Raw genomic sequence first — 25,005 nt, 5'->3', positions numbered from 1 at the left:
TTAACATTTTAATTGGGTTTTATTGTTGTGGGGTTTTAAATTTTTTAAAATTTAAAATTTATATTTTTAAACATTGGCCTTTTTGTAATATGTTTTATTTTAAATTTTGATTTTAATTGTATATATATTGTGTTTTATTTAGGCTGTACACCGCCCTGAGTCCTTCGGGAGAAGGGCGGTATAAAAATTTGATAAATAAATAAATAAATAAAATAAAAAATAACATGACCACTAGCCATGGCCACCCAGTAACATGACCACCTAGCCATGGCCACCCAATAACATGACTACCTAACCACACCCACCCAGCTGGTTTGGCCCTGCAACAGACTCAGGGACCAGGAATTGGCCCCATTTAAAATGTTTAAGGACCCCTGAGCTACAGTAATGGTGAGAAATTGTGAATTTTGCTGTTCTACAATAACTGGGAATGTCTACTCTAGTTGAAAAGGAAGAAGTGGGAGAGATGGAAGGACTGTTTGTTTATTTGTTTGTCTTTGGTCCATTCAAGACCACCATTTGCAACTGTTTCTCTCTCCAAAATAAAAAAAGGCATTTTTTTTTGGTAGGCATTCAACATGATGGAAAAAAGCAGACAGGAAAAAGAGAAAGTCTGAATAGACAGGATAGGAGAAGTAAAAATTAAACACACCTTTCTCTGCATTTCTTGGCAGCTTTTGGCACCTTCTCGTCGGGTGGAGACAGCATCCAGGAATGGGTTGACCTCATCTGTTCAGCTGAAGGACTGAGTCTGTGAAAGTTGTTAAGCTCTGCCTCTGTTACTAGGGCTTTCCCGCTTTTGACGAATATGAAGTGACAGACTTGATAAAAAAATATTCTCATTAAAGGAAGACCAGACAATCCCAAAGGTGGGGCTGGATGCTGTCTCCACCCGACGAGAAGGTGCGTATCAGGTAAGACCAACACCCCTTCTTGCTCTAGGTGGAGACAGCATCCAGCACTGAGACATACCTGTTGTGACTCCAGCCCCCAAACCTGGCCCCATGCCTGAAAGTGACTCAGAGAGTGAGGGGGAAGGGCCGGTAAGTCTTACCTTGGGAGCACCGATTCCTTTGGCTCGGCTCCAGGAGCCAGAACCAGACCAGTTGGAGGACATAATGAGGCCATCATCCCCTGATTCCTCCCTTCCCCGGGCTATGCCTTCAGACCCAGCTGATAATAATAATCAAGCTTGGCTTGACCTGCGCTTCAGAAGATTAGAGAGGCGGTGTCATCAAAAGGAAGGGTGGGGCAGGAGCCCCACCCCACAGGATAAATAAGGAGCTTTGGGACTGCTCTCACTCCACGGGAAGCAAAAGTTTAGCTGAACCGTTTCAAAAAGAGCTGAAAGTCTTGCTACGTGAGTCATTTGTTTGAACTTTGGCAGGCAGCTGCGATTTCTCTGCCAGGACTGATAAGAGCTGTGAATCCACTGGCTGAAGGCCAGCTCGTGGGTCTGAAGTGGGGAAGGAGACAGAACAATACCAAAGCTAACTGTCCCTTGCCTTAAGGGCAGGCCCCCGTCTGGTCTATAGCCTCACTGTCCAAATGGACCCTTTGAAGGACCCGACGGCCGAAATCCATCTCCGCTGAGGGGTACATGTCTAACTTATAATGTTTGATAAATGGAGAGGGCGACATCCCAGTTGCCACCCTGCAGATCTCCGCCAAAGATGCCTGCTTGGCCCATGCTACCATCGTAGCTGCACTTTGGGTTGAATGTACCATCACTCATGGAGGTCTCGACAAGGACTGCAGCTCATACGCCTTGGTGATGGTTAGACGGAGCCAATGCCCTATGGTAGAAGAGGTACCTTGGAACCTAAAGAAGCAGGCTGAAATGAAATAAACAAAAATTCTGTCTTTCTTAGGTTAGCTGTGCGTTTAAGATAAATACGGAGTGCCCTTCCACATCCAATGTATGCCAGCGCCTTTCTAATGAGTGAACAGGTTAGGATAGAAGTTTGGTAAGATTAGCTCCTGCGCCCTGTGGAATGCAGTGTTGATCTTGGGTAAAAAGGAAGGGTCCAGTCTCAGTACAACGTGATCAGCATGAAACACCACAGATCACTCCTCACTGACAGAACAGCTAGCTCAGAAATCCGCCTGGCAGATGTGATTGCCACCAAAAAGGCCACCTTACAAGATAATAGTTGGAGGCTGGTGGGTTGTAATGGCTCATAAGAGGCCCCAGTGAGTGAGTTCAACACCTTCAACAGGTAGGGTACCTGTGTATTACCAGCAGGCATAGATTAGCCACTCCCCTAATAAAACGACAGATAGTGGGATGTTGAGAAAGGGAATCCAGTGACCCGCAAGTCAGAACAGAGGACAGGGCCGCCACCTGTCTCCATATGGTGTTGGGTGCTAGCCCAGCATCTAGTCTGTCCTGTAAAAAGTCCAGGATCTGGCATCGAGGCTATAAGTGGTGACACCCTACGTTATTAAACCAGCTGCAAAAGGTCCTCCAGGTCACTGAGTAGATATGCTCAGTGGAAGGTCGCCCAGAGGCCTGAATAGTCTTGATAACCCTGGAGGAGAAATTATCCCCCCTCAGAGTGCATCACTCAAGTGCACGCAGTCAGTTGAAGTCACTGAGGGTCCGGATGGACCAATGTCCCTGGCTGAGCGACACCATGCCCTGTGAGATCCTCCAGGGTGGAACCACTGAGAGAGTCATGAAGTCTGCGAATCAAAACCTCCTGAGCCAATGTGGAGCCAGAAGCAGCTCCTCTGCCCTCTCCTCCAAAATCTTCCGAATGACTTGTGGAAGGAGGGGAAGAGGGGGAAAGATGTAAAGGAGGCCCGGGGGCCATGGGGCACGGAGAGCATCTATCCCTTCCGCTCCCTGAGTCGGAAACTGAGAAAAGAATCATGGGAGCTACAAATTCTCTGGGGTGGCAAAAAAGTCTACCTCCGGGGTGCTGAAATGGTCCATCCAGTCCCAGAAGAGAGATGGGTCAGGCACCACTCCACATGGTCGATGACTGTCCGGCTCAGCCAGTCCGCTTACACATTGGACACTCCAGAGATGTGCTCTGCAGTCAGCGACTGCAAATGTCGCTCTGCCCAAAGGCCCAGTCTCTTGGTGTTCTGTCCCCCGCAACCTCAGTCCGGGAGACACGTGAACTGACTCAATTAGCCAGCAATTTAGTCCACGGCAGCTATCAGCTCTGGCAGCAGACCAGCGAAGGTCTGCCAAGGTTTTCTTTATCTTCCCTGATGCTGGTGTCACAGAAGCTCGTTACTGGAGCAACCAGGAAGTCAGGAACAAACAGCAATCCAGGCCAAATGCTCAGTCAAATAGTTCAGCTCAAGTTTTCTCCAGTCAGTTTGTTTTGTCCATCACAAAGTAGTAGAGCAGCCCCTCCTGCTTTTATACCCTGTGGGGTGTGGCTCCGTGACTCAGCACTCTCTAGGCCTGCCCCACCCCTTCTTTTGTTGTTCCCGCCTCTCTTGTCTACAAAACTTGGGATCTAACCAGGACTGATTGTCTACAGCTAGGTCTGGAAGCATTGCCTGGGCGGGGGGAGATACAGGAGACAGAGGCCTCGTCACCTCCTCTACCTGGCCTGCCTCTGGCTCCTGGAGCTGAGCCAGAGAGCCCGCCCTGCAGAGGGGAGCCCCGATAGCCCTTCCCCCTCACTCTCTGAGTCATTTTCTGGCAGGGGGCCAGGCCTGGGGGGGCTGGAGCCACAACACTTGGCCTCCAGCATCAGAGACCTGGACCTGGTGCCCTACTGGTTTATGTGAGCCTTTGTGGCCACATTGTCAGTTAGCACTAAAATGTGCTTGTCCACGACCGCCTGTTGAAAGTGGAGGAGGGCCAGGTAAACGGCACGTAGCTCTAGCCAGTTGATGCTTCCGTTGTGCTCTAGATGCCCTGTGCTATTTGGGTCTGATAATGCGCCCACCCCCCCAGCCAAAAAGGCTTGCGTCGGTTGTAACCACTAGGTGCAGAGGTTCGTGGAAGAGGCAGCCCTTGGCGATAGCCACTGACCACTACCACTTGAGAGACCAAAGGACCATGCTGGAGACCTGTATCTTGGGTGTGGAGATGCTCCTGCCCGCCCTCCGGAAAGGTAAAAGAAACCATTGAAGGTCCCTAGCAGGTAAGCGTGCCCAAGGTGTGATGGAAATGCTGGACACCATTTTGCCCAGGAGCTGGGAGAGCAGAAACAAGAGCACTCTGAGCTCTCTCTGAATTCTACCTGCTAGGTCTCTGATACTGTCCTGACACTCCTGGGACAAATATACCCTGCCTTCAATGGAATCTATAATTGCCCCCAGGTGGAGCTTCTGAAGAGCTTGGTCTCTCTGCCTCTCATCCCTTTGGGATGCAACAGAGGTCTTACTGGGTTTGGTTGGCCTGCTGTGATCTTTGGAGACAGTTTTAGCTCTGTCAGCTGAAGAACCAACTAGAGCAGACTGATGCTGTTGCCACCAGCTCCAGCCTCTGTCATCTTGGCTCTAGTGGCTTTCCTGCCATTTTTTTATTTAGAAAGCGCCTTAGACATGTTGCTGACTCCTTCTCTGGAAGCGTCAACTCTGCTGACAATTTAAATTAAAGGTACAATGTGACCAAAAACAGCAATCTCTGCTGTCAAATGGGTGCTAAGCCCAAAATCACGCTCTGATTGCCTCAATTAGTATGTTGCGCGTGAGCTAGCTGTTCAAAACACAAGGCTCCTGTCAAATACGAAAGCCTGTCAGCGTGGCAAGGAGCAATGCAAAGGCTTGAGAACCAACAAGCAGCTTATTTGTGAGTGGGGAGGGCACAGGGTGAAGCCACAAGGCAGGCCGGCTGTTTCGGGAGTGCGAAACTCCAGTGCTCTCACAATTTGAAATGTTGGGTGGCCCGTTATATCCAACTATCAGAATGGCCACCCAACTCGCCCAAACGATCAGCGCCAAGTTCAAAGGAATGAGGCGTCCCCAGCTGACTTTTGGGAGCGCAAAGCTCACCCGTCTGACCCCCTGTTGCCACTGGGAGCACTGGACTCCACTGATAGCCTCTCCGGAGTGCCTGCAGCTCAACGGAAGGCACAAGACCAAACTGACAGCTAGCTGTCAAATCCACAGACAGAGGGTCCTTCCAATGGCTGGAGCCAAAACCCTAGCCTCTGGGAAACCAACAACTCTCTCCGCACCCACGGAGAGCTGTCAAACTCACGAACTCTCAGCACTTTCTCAAGCAATGTAGCTAGCAATGGAAAACAGCATCCAGGAAATGTTCAATTAGAAGACCAACTTTTGACATGTCTGTCCAGGCTGAAGGACTGAGTCAAAAGTGGGAAAGCCCTAGGAACAGAGGCGGAGTTTAACAACTTTGACAGACTCAGTCCTTCAACTGAACAGACGAGGTCACCCCATTCCTGGATGCTGTCTCCACCTAGAGGGAAAACAAAGGCAGCACCATTAGAGAAGATAGAAAGAAAAAGCTGAGATATTTGGTAGAAGAAAATAAAGGAATGTAAGGTATGGCCTAATCAAGAAAAAAAACCAGATGAGAAATATGGCTCTTTGGGAGAATACACATTCAGTCAGATGGGAGACCAGATGAAAAGGGCCGATCAACAATTTATTTATTTTATTACATCACTGCTTCGTTAGCTTGCTAGTTACATGAAGCTTGAAAAAAAGTAGAATTTTGCAGGGGGAAAGTTACGAATGGTATATATGTTATATAACATAATGTCAGTTAAAGTCACAAAAAAGACTGACTCAATTATTTTTTAAAATAACAAATAGTGTTCCAAATTTTTACCTGAAAAAAAAATAAGGACAGATGGCACGTATAGCTTTCAATAAAATGTTTGGGTTGAAAATAAGAATTTTGGAAGGAAGCATTTAGCATAAATAAGATGATGTCAAATATGCCTACCTCCCAACTGGGAAATCTGCCTTATGTTCAATAGTTCCCAATATTATGAGTCACTACTCAGCATTACTGGATAATATGATACATCATCTTTCTCCTTTGGATTCTTCTGCATTTATAGCCTGCTATCCAAGACTCGGGGAGATAAGATTTCCTGAGAGGCTGGCCACAAATTATTTCTATGCCAGAGACAGAAAATCAGCACCAAGACAAATACTTGCTTGAAACTGCATTCGAGAACCTTCGAAAGGCTATTTCAGATCTTCAAATACAAATGAAAATACCCATTCCACAAAAGCAATTGTAACATTCAAAAGTTCAATTTAAAAACAGGGGTCACACATATGGCATATGTTGCAGATGCTGCACAAGCAATGTAAAAAAATATTTCCTGGAAATGTAAGAAATTATTTCCTGGGAACATTAAGTGATAATCTAAGGCTTTAAAGTTTGGATTTGTTTGTCTTCCTTAGTAAGCCTTCTCTCACATGCTTTCAAAAACACTGAGTATCAAGTATACAGGCATAGCTTGGTTTCATTACCATGCTGTTAACATCTGATTTCAAGCACATATTGCAGAGCAAGTTTGGTTCATTTTGTTTATTTTTACCTGTGCAAGTACTTTATACCTGGGGTACTGTTTTTTAATTTCTTTTTTTATGGATTTCCAACTTGACAGAGCAGGAGAAGAACAAGGGAATCAGCAATAAGGTGTCTAAGTGAGAATTAGCATAAAAATGCTTTCTTATAACAAGTAGGTGTTTTAAGAAATGTTTAAAAATATTTTCAAGCCACAACTGAAGTGACACTTTAGAATGGCTTTATTCAGAAAACAACCATATAAAATGCTTATATATTGATTTATCTAAACAGATACATTATTCCCTCCCCAAATTCCAAAACACAAAAACAACACAAACAAAAATGCCATGTGCCGTGCAATCCTACCTTCCAATCAAAGTGCACCCTCATCCTGGCAAAGAGAGAAGATGTGATTCAGTGGTGGGTTTCTACCAGTTTGCCCTGGTTCGGGTGAACAAGTAGTGGCAGCGGGAGGCTCCGCCCACCCACACAACATCACGAATACTCTGCCCATGCACAGAAGCACCGCGCGCGGGCAAAGCACTCATGCACGCATGCTCCCAATTCCGAACCAGTAGCGAAGGTAAGTGGAACCCACTACTAATGTGATTGAATGATTTTTGACTGGATGGGAATTCCAAAAAGTAAGGGCTGCCACCAGGAATGTGACAATTCTGGAGGGATGGGACCTGGAAGACACTGAACCTATTTCATTTAAGCTGAATGGGCAGATGAATACAGGAGAAGATGCTCCTTAAGATCACCTGGTTCAAAGTCATACAAGCAACCAACAACTTGAGACACATTTAGAAGTCAACTGGCAACCAATGCACCTTCCAAAGCTTTGGGATCATCAGTGTAGGGGTAAAATGCTCCTGGTTCTGCCCAGATCTCGCAATCCAGTGGCAATTGTGGTCGGTGGTTTGGTGATCCAGTAGCAACTGTTGAACCACCGGCAACACCCGCCACCCGGGTGTCATTACTTCCTGGTTTTAACCAGGAAGTAATGTGTTTTTTACCTTTTGCGCATACGCAGAAGGTCTGGACGCACATCTGCCATGCACAAGCGAGTGAAGTAAGTGTGCATGGTGTGTGGTCTTCCGAGTCGGTAAAGAAGGTAAGTAGATTTCACCCCTGCATCAATGCATATCCAGATATAACCACCACTGTTTGGGATTAGTATATTGTGTATCAGTTGGTAGCCCCATGACCACATGACCACGGCCATACAGAACATATTATGGCCACATGACCATATGAACATATTATGTAGTCCAAAAATGTTCATATATAAGCAGCCTAGAATTTCCAAATTGCAGACCACCCTTAGAAGGGGAGGATAACCTCACTCAGACATAAGAGCTTTCAATGACTGCCTGTAGGATTGCCTAGATTCTCAGGCACCCCATTCTACAAATAAATCACACTTACTTCTAAATACAGTTAGTCCTCAGCTTACAACAGTTCATGTAGTGACTGTTCGAAGTTACAACAGCTCTGAAAAAAGTAACATGGCCATTTTTCACACTTATAATCACTGTAAAATCCCCTTGGTCACATGATCGAACTCCATATGCTTGGCAAGTGACTCATATTTACGACGGCTGCAATGTCCAGGGATCATGTGATCCCTTTTTAGGACCTTTTGACAAGCCACATCAGTGGGGAAGCCAGATTCACTTAACAACCATGTTACTAACAACTGCACTTAACTACTGTGACAAGAAAAATAATACCATGGAACAAAATTCATTTAACAACTGTCTTGCTTAGCAACAGAAATTTGGGACTGATTGTGGTCATAAGTCGAGGACTTCCTGTACTGCAGAAGACAATGAATTGTGATGGCACTGAGACATATAATTCTGGTAAAAATGCACTGAGAGAGGCGAGACTTTTGGCAACAGTTTGAAAGTTGCAAGTCTATACAATTCAGTCAAAATGACAGAATATAAGTAATAAAGAAGCTTCTTTACGCTTCATTCTTAGACCTAAGTTTGTATTGGTGCCAATCTAGTTTGCTGACAATTTGTAGGGGTGGGTTAGGTGGACCCAAACCAACTCCCTACCACCCACATATTGAAGATAGGATGAGGGGCCTTTCTGAACACCTACTTCTAAAATAATTTACCATATTAAATACATTAAAATTATGCATACCTCTTAACATATTTTCTTTAAAAAACATGATTCCAGAGAGTCCACATAAATACCAGTGTTAGTGGAGAGAGAACTACATTTTGAATGCATGTTAAATTTGTGTAAATTAAGCTAAAACAAGAAAAAAAGAAAACCTAAAGACATTCAGGGGAATAATAGGGTATTCGATAATGTGTATAAAGTAAATATAATGTATAATATAATTTCTAAGTCATATCTTTAGGCAGTTCTCTTAGATATGTCAAAGTGATTCATGCTTTGCTATTAATCTCAGTTTGTTTTATTTGTATTAAAAGTTATTCCGGTAATATGGGAAAAGCCTGCCACTATTTTAAATAAAGCATGCAGGCATTCTGTCTTTTAAAACTTTATTACAGTCTCCATTATACTTTAACTCTGGTTGCCAGAAAATCAACTCTAAATTCCCGGCTGAGAAAAGAGGGAAATGTATTCCCTTATAATAAAATTAAAAAAAGACACTGAGCAATAATGCTTCCTTTAATATATATTTAATTGAAATCATTTATCATTGGGAGTTTTTCAGCATAAATAAAAAAATCTCTGCCAAATAAGATACATAAAGTATTTCTATGATAGAATGATGTGTCTTTCTAAAATTGGTTTAATACACTTGCCATGTGTGTATAGCAAGCAGCTCACAGAAAAGAAGAAAAAAATTAAGTCATCAACATTTATCTGACCACAAAAAGTCTGTGAGATGTGAGGGATTACCTGGAGTCCTCTCCAACAAGGCAAGTCAAAAGGAAGTAACTACATAAATGCTCAGGACCTGGATCTTAACTTAAATTTAAACAGGTTGAGTTTGTGTTGGAAAAAGTGTTCAATTGGTTTCTAAGTTTATGCAAAACCAAAATTTATATTCATTACGATTGTATGCAGTTTTTGTGAATGATGTTGGCTTGTACTGTGTTCCTAACATCTCTTGAATTCCAGAATTTAACTCTATGAGATCAAGGTGTCCAAGGAACCTTAAGAATCTCATCTTTAATTTTAAAGTAATAACGTAGACTTTTAAAAATAAAGGACCTAATTTTGTTGCAAGAAGCTAAGAGCTTTTTTAAAAATACGTGAATGTGAATCACAATCAAGTAAGAAACCCACACAAATCCAGAAGTGGAAAAATAAATCCTGTTTATGTTATTTTCAAAGTTAGGGGTCTTGATATAACTTTTTTTTAAAAAAAAAATTCTGATGCATTTTACTTGCTAAGCTGAGTAGCCAATGAAGGGATTCACTGTTGGGACTCTTGTAATAAGCTTTTAATAACCTCATTAATTCAATTTAACAGTGTGCAAGCCTCTAATACTGTAACTGAAGTTTCACTTCTAGCTTATTCCCTGCCCCACATAACCTTCCTGAGGTAATAGGCTAAAGTTATTAAAAACAACAACATCATAGCTTAACTTCTAATACTTGTTCCTATTACAGTCTGTAGATATCGAAAAAGAAATGAGGGACAAATTTCTGCTCCCTATCAAAAGTTATTTTGATCATCCTTTACATTTTATTAGACTGTTTCTCTGTGCTGTTGTATCTATAAGGTGTCTCTGAATGTAAAAAAATATATATATCCACCCCACTAGAGTGCAAAGAAATTCAGAAATAACCATCAAGAATAAAGATCATAGCAGGCAAATTTTACCAATCCAAAGCAAAGTCCAAGTCAACTGTTGAAAAAGTGGGAAATATAATTTAAATGAGAGTTTTTATACAGTACAAGGCATTAATGCAAGCATGGGTTTTTCTCTGTTTTTTTTTCCTGAGCCTCAAAGGACATTGGAATCAGCTATCAGAAAACAAAAATGCAATAGACAAAACATGGGAGATTTGCCACATAAAGCACAGGTTGTTCTTTATTACGATGCTGTGAGAACATGACTTTCAGAATGGCTAATCTGAACTCTGAGAAATCTCAAACTTGGTTCTAACTGCTGAAATATGACAAAGTTTAAAACCCAGGACCAAAAACAAATAGGCTAGCTTTGTATTTTTAAACACTACATATAGAAGCAGCATATTGCTATATACCAGGTTCCATGTCTATTAAACAGTTCCTAAAGACTACTCCACAGAAAAAGTACAATGAACAAAAAATTTGGAATTGGAAATAGTCTCTGGGCATTGTTCTAAAGTGTTTCGATAAAAAACTGACCTTGGTATCACCATGCAGTAACTCATTCAACTGCAGCAGCTTGACAAAAAAATTAGCAGTATATGTGCCTGTATGTTTCTCCATTCTACCAGATATTGCAGATCATTCCCAAAATAGCTTCACATGTAATAACCTCAAGACAGGCCAGTAAACTAATACAGATTATAAACAGTCACAAATTAGGAAACTGACACCAGTTCACAGGCTCACGTACAACAGCACATAGTACACGGGCATTTTTAAAGTGCACTAAAAGCTTACCTTATACTTTCCAGAATCTGTTTTTAATTCAGTATCTTGTAAATGAATGTAGTCCCAAGATTCTTGTCATTTAAAGAAGATGCTATTTGTGAAACCAGATCACCTGAAAATAAAGAAAGAAATTAGCTAAATGGTTTCTGAAGTTAAGAATTTTACTAAGAACTAAATTCATCCAAAGTATAAATGAATGCTGGCTTTTTACAAATCATAAATAAAAATCATGCAAGGAACTTTGGTTGCTTCCATTGCCAAGTTGCCCGTCTCTGGATAATTCATACATTTAGCAGAATTATATGCAAAAACTTTTCCTGGGTGGTTTGAAGAATCCATCATATCAATATAAATCTATTACATGCAGAAACTTAACACTAATAGCCCAGTCTAGTCTAGTCTTCTCATACAGCATTTGTTGCCATTTTTATATAACAATTCCTTTAAACTTATATATTTGATATCATATAGGGCAAAATATATTTAAATAATTGATTAATTCTGTTAAATAGATAAATAAGTCTTTCTCTATGTCTCCATAAGAAGTATTTGAGGTATTATAAACAATGGGGAGAATCTAGGCTATTACTAAGGAGTGTATAGATTTTGTGTTTTCTAAAATAAAAAAAACCCACAAAATGTGTGTGTTTGTGTACCTATGTCTATCTATTTATCTAACACTTTATCAGGGTCGGTACTCACAGAAGAAAGTTTAAATGGACAGTTTCTATCCATGGCTTATCTTGGATGTAATAAATGTGAAAATAATCCTTATCACAACTATGACATGTAATCCTACAAAATGAACTGCTGGCAGTGCCCAGGAATCCTTTTTTAATAAATCTTTTAAAGTGAATGTAATGCTATATATTGATTTTGCATTTTTACTACAATACACTGGTTCTGTATAACAAAGATTTTAGGGAAGCGAAGAATAGTGTCTAGGAAAACTAAATGATTTACAGCTATTTAGTTCTAGAAACTTTGGGATGTGTCATAGTTTATCTTCTTCCTGTAAGAACAGGTGAAGAAAACAATATCCAATGTGGTTTTGCACATACTCCCCCCCCCCCGGTCCCATCCCCAATAATTAATGCTGGCAGACTGTTCCGTCTTGTTATGTGTTCAAGTAGCTTTTTCTACAAAATAGTACTGTATATGCCTAAAGTCACACATGAAACTGTTTCATTTGACAATGTAGAAAGCCAGTCTTGCTGTCTTTGTACTTTACGCAGAAAGCAAATTTTCACAAATGTATTATAAAAATAGTGCTTTGTTCTTTAGTTCCATCGGACTCACACACATTATATTAATATTTCATAAAATACAGTACCATGCAACCATTTAAATAGCCATTAAAGACAACACTTATACAGTAAGAAAGTAATTCAAGCAGATTCTTGGCTAGAAGCAAATCAAAATTATTTAGAGCCATTAAGTCATTTTTAGAGGTGTAAATGTTAACCTCTTCTAAGAGAGTCCTGTGACACTTTACTGTGCCTTTATAGTGACTTTATTGTAGAGAAGCTTTTGTTAGTTGGAGTCTTCTTTGTCAGAAAGAACAGCCAGAAAATAAAGCATCAGAAAAACACCTAACAATAAAAGTGGTTTTACCTCACAATCTGCTTATAGCACTATTTTTCCAAGATCCAACTTGGAAAATAATTTTCTGTAAGTCATTGTAAGTGTCCAGAAATATTTTACAAGAAGAGTTCTCCACTCCTCTGAAAACAACAAAATACCTTATCCCACCAGACTTCAAATCCTAGGTTTAGAAAACTTAGAACTCAGTCGCCTTCGACAAGACCTAAGTTTAACTCATAGAATCATCTATTGCAATGTCCTTCCTGTCAAAGACTACTTCAGCTTCAATTGCAATAATACAAGAGCAACCAATAGATTTAAACTTAATGTTAACCGCTCCAATCTTGATTGCAAAAAATATGACTTCTGTAACAGAGTTGTTAATGCTTGGAATACACTACCTGACTCTGTGATCTCTTCCCAAAATCCCCAAAGCTTCAACCAAAAAATATCTACCATTGACCTCACCCCATTCCTAAGAGGTCTGTAAGGGGTGTGCATAAGAGCACAATCGTGCCTACCGTTCCTGTCCTATTGTTTCCTTTTGTTATATCCAATTAATATAGTTATTACATACTCATACTCATATATATGCTTATATATTGTATAATTATTTCATGCTTATGCTTATACTGTGTGACTAAATAAATAAATAAATAAATAAATAAATAAATAAATAAATAAATAAGTCACTTTTCAGCATTTTATTATAATTTCCCCATGCAGCATCCTAAGGCTAAAAACAAAACAAAAAAAATAATGGTTATACTGATATTTGCTCATTCTTGTGAACGCATTTTTAAAATTACAACTTTGCTATATGTTTCTTGTACATTATTTGACAAGTAATCAAATGTCAATTGTCTTATTTAAATTGTCATCAAATGTCTTATTTAAGAATAAGACATGCAGACATCTTAAATCCTTGTTCTTTTTAGGATTTAGTAAGAAAAAAAATATTCTTATGGGCAAAGGAACACCTGCACTATTTTGGGTATACAGGTAGTCCTTGATTTACAACTACAATTGGGACCAGAATTTCTGTTGCTAAGCAAGACAGTTTTTAAGAGTCACACCTGATTTTACAACTTTTTTTTGCCATGGTTCAGGAAATCACTATAGTTTAGGTGACACATGGAGTCATTAAGTGAATCCAACTTCCCCCGTTGAGTTTGGTTGTCAGAACCAGTTGGGAAGGTCATAAATGGAGTTCACATAGCCTTGGAACACTGCAACTGAGGCAAATACATGCTGGTTTGCCAAGCACCAGAATTTTGATCACATGACTGTGGGGATGCTGCAATGGTTATAAATGTGAGTAGTAGCTGTTTGTTCCTTTTTTCATTGCTGTTGTAACTTCAAACTGTCACTAAATGAATGGTTGTAAGTTGAGAACTACCTGTACTATCCTGAACAAGTAGAGACTGAAATTAAAAGCATCCGATACTGCTACTTCCATCACAATATTCAATACTGAACTATGGTTCAAGTAATATAATTGCTTAACACAGTGTAAGCCGCCCTGAGTCTTCGGAGAAGGGCGGGATATAAATTCAAATAAAAAAATATGAAAATGTCACACTGTAGTACTTTCTGCTCATATCAAGAGTTACTTTGCATCTCATAAAGGAGTAGGGTAAAAAACCAAATTCAAGTAATACGTACACTTGTAAAAGATGAAGGATAACAAGAGCCTCTAACACAAGGGTCCCCAGCCCCAGGCCGTGGCCCACTACCGGGCCATGGCCTATTCGGAACTGGGCTGTACGAGAGGCAGACCAGTGTGCAGGCAAGCATGTGCAGCTCCACTTGCAGTGACCACTGGCCTGCCACTTGCCCAGGGCGGTTCCCCTCTCACCTCCCAGCCGGGCCGCCAAGCCACAAAAATTGGAGACCGCTGCTCTAACACAATAACGTTTATTGTACCAACATGCAATTTTTTTAAACTAGCAGATTTCTTTTTTCACTCAAAGTGCTTTGGATCAAGCTCCTATTGTTTAAAAAAATAGAATGTATACCCAAGTATACAGATCAATTTTATGTTTAGTTCGTGTAGGCCTGTTAAATTAATGTCAGAAAAGATCATTTAATATTTATGTATCAAAGGATTTTAAAGATTATTCTACTTACTTAAGGAAAAAGGGTTTTTTTTTTAAAAAAAAAGTCTTTAGTTTTTAAAAGAAGCCCACAGGAAATACTCTATGTTTTAATTATAAATGATGCAGTGATCTCATTACACAATGAATTATGTCAGGCACCTTTTCAATAAAACAATATCATTTTTAAAAAATAATTTTGATTAAATAAGAGCGCTGTTAGTATTTCACTTAATATAACCATAATACAATAATGTATTTATTGATTGATCAAATTTGTATAGCTGCTCATCTAACCAAAAATTAATGACAGGTTGCAATCAGAGAAAAAGCTTAGATATAAAAGATATAAAAACAAAGGAATTGCATTAAGAAATAAATAGTATATTTATAAAAAACATATACAAACCCCAGACAAAAAGAGGATAAAAATAGCCAGCTCAACAATGGAGTCTGATTGCTTGGGAGCCCCAGGCCTGATAGCATAAACCCAGTCTTAAGAGCCTTGCAAAATGAGAAAAGGATGGAGCTAATCTAATTTTGGGAGAAGAATGTTCTATATAAGAAGGGCGCCAAGGCAGTGAAGGTCTGTCTCTTGGGACTCACCAATTGTAGATCCCTAGTTGATGGTATTTGCACGGTGCCCTTTAATGGAGTGGGCTAATATAACTGGGGAGAGGCAGTCTCTCAGGTAGACCTGTCTCATGCCATGAAAAGTTTTAAGTGTTAAAACCAGCACTTGGATCAAGAAGCAAACTGGCAACTAGTACAGCTCACCGAGCAGAGGTATAATACAGAGGCAGTCTGCACCAGTTGAAGCTTCTGGATCTTCTTCAAGAGCAGCCTTATGCAGAGCGTATTGCAGTAATCCGATTTGGTTTTATTCTACTGCATCTATCTATCAATGATGCAAACCTAGATAGCACAATAGCCACGTCTATTCTCAAAACCAAACAGATTATATTATGGGAGGCAGACATAGAGGCAGAGCAGAGAAAGGCAATTTGTACACCCTCATTCACATATTGAACGCCACCCACTGAGCTCTTGTTTGCCAAATACTTTTACCTCCTACACAGGGTAAAGTCAGCTGAGAAATATTTTCAAGTGGGGAATTATAATTATTGTCCAAAAATGTTCTTGTTTCTAAAAGCAGTATGTGACAAATCGCCTTCTATAGATCATTCAGAGAAAACAATGTATGGATTATGTGCATGACCATAAATTCTAATACATACTGAAAGATTGTAACATAGCAGGGTTACTTTATCACCCAACACTCAGTTCATAATTCATTACCTGTTTCCTAAAGCTGGGCTAAAGGTATTTTTAGATGACTGACTTAAAATTAGAGAAAACAATTAATTGCCTTTACTTATTTATTTTAAAAAATCCAAAGCAAACCACCAACAGAAATTTACAGCAATAAATCAAAAGCATAGAAAAATAGGCCTAAATGAAATAGCTGGGTGAAAAATTAAATATTAGGAAATGTGGTTGTTTTCAGACACAGAGCCGCCAGCACTTTTCACATTATTGCACATTATCTATTTATGAGAGGCTTTAAGTTTATTGAGCCTAGAGAAAACCCAGAATATATATTGCTGGTAAGAGGTGGAGGTATAGAGGTTTGCAAACCACTGAATATAGACATAGCTGCCAATATCTTTATTAATGTAGGAGCTTGTTTCAGGTTCAACAGGCAGAGACCTGGAAATGCTTCTTTGATTCAAGCTTGGAAATATAGTTGTGAACTGGCAAAGAAAAGCAAGAATTTCAAATGCTTAAGGTCTGGCATGAAGGGAAAACCCATCACCTGCATAACTTCACACTGTCCTAGTCGCCTAATTAATCAATCTGCGACATCAGACTATAAATAAGTGTTCATCTGACTACATCTTTCTCCATATTAAACATTTCTTCTACACGAAGCGCATATTCTTCCTGCGCAATTCTATCAGGTCAATGTCAATATTTTTAAGTCGTGCAGATCAAAAGATACTTGCTTTTTAGCAAGAACCAGGCACAGGTCAATAGTTGCTACAGTTTATATCTTGCCCATCTCTAATTCTACCAAATAATACTAAAGCATTTGTAGCAACTATGATTTCAGGAAACATTTTCCCAAACTGTACTATTTAGATGCACTGAACAGCCAGTTTCAGCAACCAGTCTGAATATTGCTGAACACAAGCATGCAAGTCAAGGGCAGAGTGTGGGGATCAAGTGGAAATACTGTGATAACGGAAATTGGTTTATTAGGATATTTTCACTCCCCTGATGATCAGAATATCGGAGTTGGAAGGGACCTCGGAGGTCTTCTAATCCAACCCACCTGCTCAAGCAGGAGACCCTATACCATTCCAGACAAATGGCTGTCCAGTCTCTTCTTAAAAGCCTCCAGTGATGAAGCAGTGATGCTTCTTGTCTTGCATTCTGATGCTCTGGAATTTGTATTTGGTGATTTGCATTTCACTTAGTAGGAAATGCAGCCACTGGCCCACGAGAAACAAGCCAACAGTAAATTATCTTTTCCAAATATTTGTACTGTCCTTATGGCTTTGCATTCATAGTTTCTGATGATATAGCTCAGCATTTCTCATCTATGTGGGAGAGCAATATTGGTAGTCCTCGCTTACAGACTGCTCGTTCAGTGACCATTCAAAATTACGACAGCACTGAAAAAGGAGATTTATGACCAGTCTTTGAACTTGCAGCTATCACAATATGCCCACAGTCAAGTGATTCGATTTGACAACCAGTGTTCAGTTACAATGCAGTATCCCATAGTCATTTAATCATCATTTGTGGCTTTCAACAGGCAGAGTCAATGGGGGACACCCGAAGAAAGTTGTAAGTCACAATTATGTGACACTGCTGTTAACAATTGTGGGTGGTTTGCTAAATGATCTCAGTGGAAAAAACACCATTATCCAGCATGGTCACAACATTGCTTAGAGACAGAGTTGCTGGTTCCAATTAAATTCAGTAAGTGAGGACTATCTGAAGCTGTTTTTTAAGTTTGCACTTATTTCAGTGTTATTACAGAACCTAAAAATAGCTAAGAGAGTGTTTGCCATTTAGCAAATAACATAAATTAGACAGATTAGTTATTTTCTCCTTATTCTATTCTACTGCACAACTATATAAAAATAATTCCCCAGATTAATCTCTGGGACTTTCCCACTGACAGCAGAAACCTGTCTGTCTTAACGCTTCCTGGGATATTGCAAGGAAGCTGCAAACTAGTAAGATGATAACTTAACAGGTGATGAAAAAGATATGTGCTGCAAACCTAGTTATTTCATGCTCTCTCCAGATGCTTCTATGCCATTATAAAGGTTTTAGGATATTCTTTTTTGTTGACTGTTGTTAGCTGCCCAGAATTCATAAGTTAAAATGGCAGCCATTCACAGTGCATTTTCAAAAATAAATCAATAGGCAAAGAAAAGTTCAATGTACTCCAGCTAGAAGATCAGTTCAGAGGAAAGCAAGGTTTTTCTATCCAGTCCATAGGAAAACATAGGTAATAAAAAGTGTACGTTTTCTATAACCTAGATCAGGGCTGGGCAATTAATTTTCCCAATGGGCCACACGCAAAACTGGGACTGTTTTGCAGGGCTGAATTAATAGTATCATATAGCACAAATGCTTCACTTAGCAATGGCAATCTCTGCAATCCCAATTGCTGTTGTTAACTAAATCAGATGGTCCTTAGGCAAGGAAACTTGCTCCTGGTTTCCCATAAATCAAGTCAGTGGGGAAACCAGCAAAAATGTGGCTTGCAAAACAAGCCGGAAGATAGACGATTGCTGACAGGTGGGGGACGGAATGAACGGATGGGCAAGGGAGCAAGGGAGGCAGAGCAAGGCTTGGGGAGGGTGCACAGTGAGGCATGTGGGCACAAGGGAGGCATAGGGAGCTTTTGGAAAGCTGTTTGTGTGAGAGTGCAAGGAAGGCTGAGCAAGGATCAGGCAGAGCACTGAAAGGAGGCTTGATAAAGAGGTTACACAGGGGTGTGGGTATAATAGGATCTAAGACAGAACATACTAAGAAAACAAAGAAACTAAGAAACAGTTTGGCCACTTAAAAACAATTATCTTTGTAGCCCCAATGCTTCTCTTACTTACAAATGATTCCTTTCTATGAAAATTGGAAAAGTCATGGTGTTTCAAGCCTAATTTAGATTTATACGTCATTTCCTAAGGAATGGGCCATATCCACAACAGGGTACTTCAATTCATTTACAAACCTTGTGGTATATGTTTAATTTGACTTTTTGCAAAGAGAGAGAGAAAATACAGAAATACATAATTTAATCAAAACTGTTCCCATTTGTAATTGTGTAGGCAGTCAATTATCAAGAGCACAAAACAAATGAGATAGTTCATGCTTCGTTAGCCTACACACTGAAATGGGGTGGGTGGGCGCTAAGGGCTAAAATAATGTAGGGAGAGGAGAACTCATTTTCATGACCCCATACTTTCAACCTTTAAAAAACACTTTCTCCGGAGGACTCTGGTAAGACTCATAGTGGAGGAGTGGAATGATAAAGGAAGGAGGTAAGGAGTACCACTACCAGCCCCGAGTCAGCCATCTTGGTCAGTGTCTGAGCTCCCTCATATTACAAGGGCAAGTTGAGATTTTTGCCTTATTTTCACAAATCACTACCAACTTTACTGCAAAGGACTATCTTCAAATTAATACCATAGTTCAAAAAAATAGATGAAACAAAGGGAAGGTAATATAAGTTTTTATGATGCCCAATGAAGTTCCATTTCCAAGGACAGAGGCATGTTATTGAATGTCACATCACAGGAAAAAATCATGCCACAAGAACACTTGATTAAGCACAAATTCAACCTAAGCTATCGTCAGATGGCTCTACATGGGCATGATGCAGTATATTAACCCGAGTAACAGCCAGCCAGTGTTTTTAGAAATCTGGCTTGCTTTATTTCCACTGCTACTTCTTCCACCTCATTTAAGCAAGTGAGCACACATTTTAAATCATGATGAGAGACTTCAATTTTCACATCTTCAGGGATGCAGTGTCAAATATATTTGTAATGGCTTCATCTATTATCTGTCACTGCTGAGCAAACTAGGTGAGAAAATAATGGTTAGTGGTACATTAGGTAGAATCCAAGCCTGATGAAAAGGAACTGTGCTAATGGAGTTGTTAACGAATTTTGTTTGTTTGTTCAATCCATGCAGGCCACAACAAGTTCATAACCGATTCCCATGCATAAACTTGAGTTTAATGAGCAACATAACTCTATAAATCAAGAAAAAGGAATGTAGTAAAGAAGTTCAAATGACTACACAGTAGTAGCTGCGCTAACAGAAAATATTAGTTTATAAAATCTGCCAAAGACATTACAACTGCAAAAGAAGTTGCCATATAAAAACAGAGAACAAATGCTAAACGAAGAGCTAAAGCATGGATGGATGGATAGATAGATGATATTGATAGATTGAAAAGCTTTTGGTATTTGAAAAGTGTTTCTAGTTTTATACATAGTGGAGGAAGGAGAGTCCCTGCCAATTTTAATCTCCAACTTCAGCCACAATAGCTTTTGGTGGGCACGTAGTATTTCAGCATAAAGGAGATATATATATATATATATATATACTCTCCCTCCCTCCCTCTCTCTCTTTATCTCTCTCTTTATCTATCTAGCTAGCTCTCTTTATCTATCTATCTAGCTATTCCAAGTCCTACAATACTGTTTTACTAAAGATGAGCAGGCTATCCAACTAAAAACGCCGAGGCTGCCTTCAGAATCATATTCCCTACTAATCACTGCCAATATAACAGAATGAAATGCAACAAAAACAGGGATATATATTTAATGCATCTAATTGCTGATGGATGAAAAGAAGGCCTAAAGTTTTCTTTTTCAAATTAACATAAATATTTAATATTCTGGAGAGCAGTGCTTTATGAAGATCTACATTATTCAGTAACTTTAGCAATTATAAAAGTATTTTGCACATTATCACTGTTGAAGGCTGTCCATTGTCTGATATAATATGCTGTTTAAGAAGCACTGCTTTGCAGCAGGCATAGAAAACCTTAGCTATTACTAAACTGTAATCCCTGTCATTCCTCTTCCTGGATCATAGTGGGCTATTGGGATGAAGTTCAATATCTGAAAAAGGCACAGCTTATAACAGAAAAACAGAATGCTATCTAGATGGAGATATCCACCACCAGTCACAGTGATATAAAAATGACATGTGTATCATTAAGGCATTGTGCAAATAAAATAATTACACACTTGTGTCCTTTAACATGCATCAAAACGTACTGTATTTTTCGAACTATAAGATGCACTTTCTCCCCCTAAAAATAGGTGAAAATTTCAGTGCGTCTTATGCAGCGAATGTTGTGGCAGAGGGGAGGAATATTGGTGCGGTGCCAATCAGCTGTTACAGAATGGGCCGCGGCGGTGGTGAAGGGGCTGCAGCGGTGGCAAACGAGCCACAGTAGCAGCGAATGGCCGCCGCAAATGGGCGGCAGCAGCGAATGGGCTGCGGTAGTGGTGAATGGGTGAAGGCAAACGGACCACCACAGAACTAACAGGTGGTGACAAACAGACCATGGCAATGCCGAAGGGGCCGTGGCGGTGGTGAACGGGGTGCAGTGGCGGCAGTGAACAGGTGGTAGCTAACAGGCTGCAGTGGTAGCAAACAGGCTGCAGCAGCAGTGGCAAATGGGTGGCGGTAAATAGGCAAGATGAATACCTGATGGATGCTGGGAGGCAGAGGAAGATTTTTTGTTTCCCTCCCAAAAAAAGGTAGGTACGTCTTATAGTCCGGAACGTCTTATACTCCGAAAAATACAGTACATGTGATATGCCCATCCCACCCCCAAACCTCACAGAGAGTAAGGAAAGTAGCCATGATGAAATATGCAGGAACTGTTGTCTAAGCCAAAGGGAGTGAAACATTTTGTAAGTCCGAGGAAAATGACAAAACATTTGGAAGTGGATCAGGCAAGCACCTCTCTAATTTAATGAGCAATAAGGAGGAGGAAGAAGAACCCCACAACCAGACTTGCATGATTTAGTTATTATTATCAATCTCAATAAAAGTAGCTTTAGCTTTCCTATAGAATTTATTCCTACCTAGTGGGGTTTTCATACCTCCGAGTTTAAATGTTAAAATTCAACTTCCATGACCCACAAAACCATCACCTTGGGTTAGAGGCATGAAATTCTTCTGAAAGCAAGCAAGCAAGCAAGCGCCTTCCACCTCCTCCCTCCCACCTACCCACCCTAAGAAAGTAGGCAATAATACACAAATTATCTGAGATGACCTCAGCTTAATTTATAGCACATCTGTGTCCTAAACCAATTATCAGCATTTGACATCATCAGCAGTTGCTAGTTTCCAAACGCAATTAAACATTCCAAGCTGACTCCTGTAATAAAAACACAATCAGAAACAGAATGGCTAAAGAAGTTGCTATGCTCACCCTTCATTCCAATTCTGCCTCCATCAATCATGTCAGCTTCAGTGAAAAATACCAGAGGCAGATGAAAAGCAATACTGATCATCTGCAGCTGGTGGTACTTACCATTAACAGCCGAAAAATAATCAAATGAATTAACATTCTTCATTCCTTTGCTACCATTTGTGGGTTGACAGACATATCTGGAGCCCATATATGTATTTGACTTAAATCAAGAAACTTCACTAGCTCTGTGACATGAAATTAGCAACCCTGTGGGATCCCTGTTGTAATTAAACTCTGGAAACAGAGAGGGTTATACTATTAGAAATATTCAGGCACTGTGACCTACTTTGAATGTTAATACTTATCAACACAAAAAGTGTGTGCTTTTCTTTTAGGCAGGCTAAAATTGCATAGCATTGTGTCTATTTTTATCTATAATTTCTCTTGATAGGTCAAGGATGTTTGGGTGGAATCTCTTCCAAACACTCCAGAAATCTTGTATTTACCCCAAACTTTGCTTCTTCATAGGTTTTATTTGGTGGTGAAATCAGAATAACAGAAATTGAAACAGCCAGCTCATTTTTTACAAATTGTTTTGCATTTTTATGCTGATTTTAATATTTAGCTGGCCCAGAGTAATGAATTTGAGACATATAAATAAATAAAGCAAGCAAGCATCATTTACACTCTTGGATCAGCAGAAGTTAATTTAGTCAACCGAACCTTGCAACTGTTAAGACTCAACAAAGCATGACGTTTCAGATATTAGACAGCATAAAAACAGTCATTTAGAACCAAACCCAGACACATAAAACTCAAGAGTGAAGGACAGAAATATTTCAGACTTCAAGCCAGATTCTGATCAGCGTAACACTCTTTGCACTAGAGACATCAAGGAAATGAAAATAATATAGAAAAAGATTGTTTCTATTGCAAACTGACATTCAAATGAAACAAAAAATATGTTGTAAAAAGTTGATATTTATGTAGTTATTTACCAAGCACATGTAAATTATATTAAAGTATTAAACTCACATCCTCACGGCATTGTCACATGACGTAATCCGACTTTCCCCACCTTCACTAAACCAGGCATGGCAGGCTGCGAGTTTGACACTCCTGTATTAAAGTAACCAAAATATCTTTACAATCCCCAAGGCATGTCACAACTTTTGAGCATCCCTAAAGTTTGGAAATTGAAAGTTGAAAAATTTGGCGGATAGTAACTAATAGTAACTCCCCTATGAAACTATACAATTGCACTTACACTGGAGTGAACTCCAATTTACTCCAGCTTTAAGACAGAAATAAGCAGTCACTGAATCCATCTTTTTAGAGCAGGTGGGAGTGGGTAGATACCATTAGACAAAAAGTCCCAAAATAACTGGATCCTGTACTATATAGGATATTAGTTACTGATATAAAAAAGTCTGTTTGAAAAATAATCTAAATATCACCTCTGGACATAGTCCCCTTAGCACTCAAAACCTTCCGAAGAAAAGAAGTTGCCTTAGCTTTGTATGGTTGACAAGCTTGCAATGTAAGATGTTTTCTTTTTAGAAAATATCGAGGGGGAAAATATTTTTTTTTAGATCGATCTTATATACCCAATGCAGCTCACCAGTTAGAGGCTGGTTTCATCTCCCTGATGTTGAAATCCAAGCAAATCAATATCAACTATTGTCTGAAACTTGTTTGATTTTGAAGGATTTGGTTTCTCTTTCACTTGCAAGCAATTTTAAGGCAAGCAGTATAAAATTGCTAGAAAATAAACTCTTGTATTTGGTTCCTCTTCCCTAGTTTAATAGCTATCAGCTCACAAATAGCTTCGCAAGATGTTAACAAACACATCTAGGATACAAAAAAACATTAGCAGGACATACAGAAGATATCTCTCCATCAAAAATTTTAATCCAACAGATTAACTATTGTGAAGGTTCCAAAATGCAGAGCATTCATGGAAGACAGAGAAAGACATATTTGGCTGAGCATTTAGTGTGTACCATAATTAATTGACGACGTTTCACTGTATTGTTCACTACACAAGGGCATTCATCGCAGACATATCACATCGCATTGCATCGCATTGCATCGCATCACAGATCATACAATATGTTATGTCCCCGAATAGACCGGGCAGACTTGAACAGTGTGAATGCAGTGTGTATTTTTTTTTTAAAAAAGCCAGGTTTACTAGAGATCAAGCTTTAGTCTGTCTGTCTGTCTGTCTGTCTGTCTGTCTGTCTATCTATCTATCTATCTATCTATCTATCTATCTATCTATCTATCTATCATCCATCCATCCATCCATCCATCCATCTATCTATCTATCTATCTATCTATGTATCTATTTTATACCCATATATTTGGGGGGGGTGCAATGGCTCAGTGGTTAAAGATACTGAATTGTCAGCTAGAAAGCTTGACAGCCCAGATTCGAGGCCTGAGCACTGCGCAACACAGTGAGCTCCCGTTCCTCACCCCAGCTCCTGCCCACCAAGCAGTTTGAAAGTATGCAAATGCAAGTAGATTAGTAGGTACCCCTTCAGTGGGAAGGTAACAGCATTCTGTAAGCCTTTGGCGTATAGCCATGCTCGCTACATGATCACAGAATATGTTTTCGGACAACACCCTAACTCTCTTGGCCAAGAAATGGAGATGGGTACCATGTCCTAGAGTCGGATAAGACTGGTACAGGGAAATCTTTACTTTACTCATATACTTGCCCATTTGCTTGGTCTAGGACTAAAACTTTAACGAACTATACACCATACAAAAACTGACAGTAAAAATGGATAGAGGAAATGCAGAA

General features: G+C 39.8%; 1 protein-coding gene across 4 annotated transcripts in view; it reads right to left on the bottom strand.

The window, feature by feature from the left end:
* Window positions 1-25,005, bottom strand: part of KLHL29 (kelch like family member 29) — a 490,936-nt gene that overhangs the window by 398,060 nt on the left and 67,871 nt on the right. For 3 of the 4 annotated variants that reach the window (XM_058179678.1, XM_058179633.1, XM_058179668.1), the window contains exon 2: window positions 11,058-11,160. The gene's annotated coding sequence lies outside the window, so the exon portion shown is untranslated. Of the gene's footprint in view, window positions 1-6,829; window positions 6,855-11,057; window positions 11,161-25,005 lie in introns of all 4 variants that reach the window. The other variant, XM_058179658.1, reaches the window with a different exon arrangement.

Source organism: Ahaetulla prasina, chromosome 1 (assembly GCF_028640845.1).
Source record: "Ahaetulla prasina isolate Xishuangbanna chromosome 1, ASM2864084v1, whole genome shotgun sequence".
Lineage (NCBI taxonomy): Eukaryota > Metazoa > Chordata > Lepidosauria > Squamata > Colubridae > Ahaetulla > Ahaetulla prasina.
The sequence above is the reverse complement of the archived record's forward strand: the minus strand, read 5'-3'. Positions and strand labels throughout refer to the sequence as shown.